The sequence below is a fragment of the Wasmannia auropunctata genome, unplaced genomic scaffold, assembly GCF_000956235.1.
Source record: "Wasmannia auropunctata unplaced genomic scaffold, wasmannia.A_1.0 LD336078.1, whole genome shotgun sequence".
Lineage (NCBI taxonomy): Eukaryota > Metazoa > Arthropoda > Insecta > Hymenoptera > Formicidae > Wasmannia > Wasmannia auropunctata.
In genome coordinates this window covers 1,063,481-1,063,835 of record NW_012026812.1, presented here as the reverse complement: position 1 = coordinate 1,063,835, position 355 = coordinate 1,063,481, and positions in this window count along the sequence as shown.

The following is a 355-nucleotide window of genomic DNA, read 5'->3' as shown; positions in this document are numbered from 1 at the left end:
GCCGACGGGTCAAGGTGACGGTGGCAGGCCTGCAGGGTACTCGGACGGGACAGGCTACGTCCTCCGTGAGGCTCATTGTCGGTTCCTGTGTAGGCCCGGCACTGCGGGTCGAGACCGACGCGTTCGTGCTACGTCGACTGACTAACCTCCTCTCCGCCAGACACAACGCGGAGACGGCCTGGCCTCACCTGACGGACCTTCAGCTCGCGGACCCGGACTTCGCAGTGCCGGCAGAGGTGGACGTCATTCTGGGAGTCGACGTCTATGGCCAGGTGGTCCGCGGAGAGATTGTCGCGGTGAACCCGGAGCACCCACGGCCCAACTTACGGCTTTTGGATGGGTCTTAATGGGGACG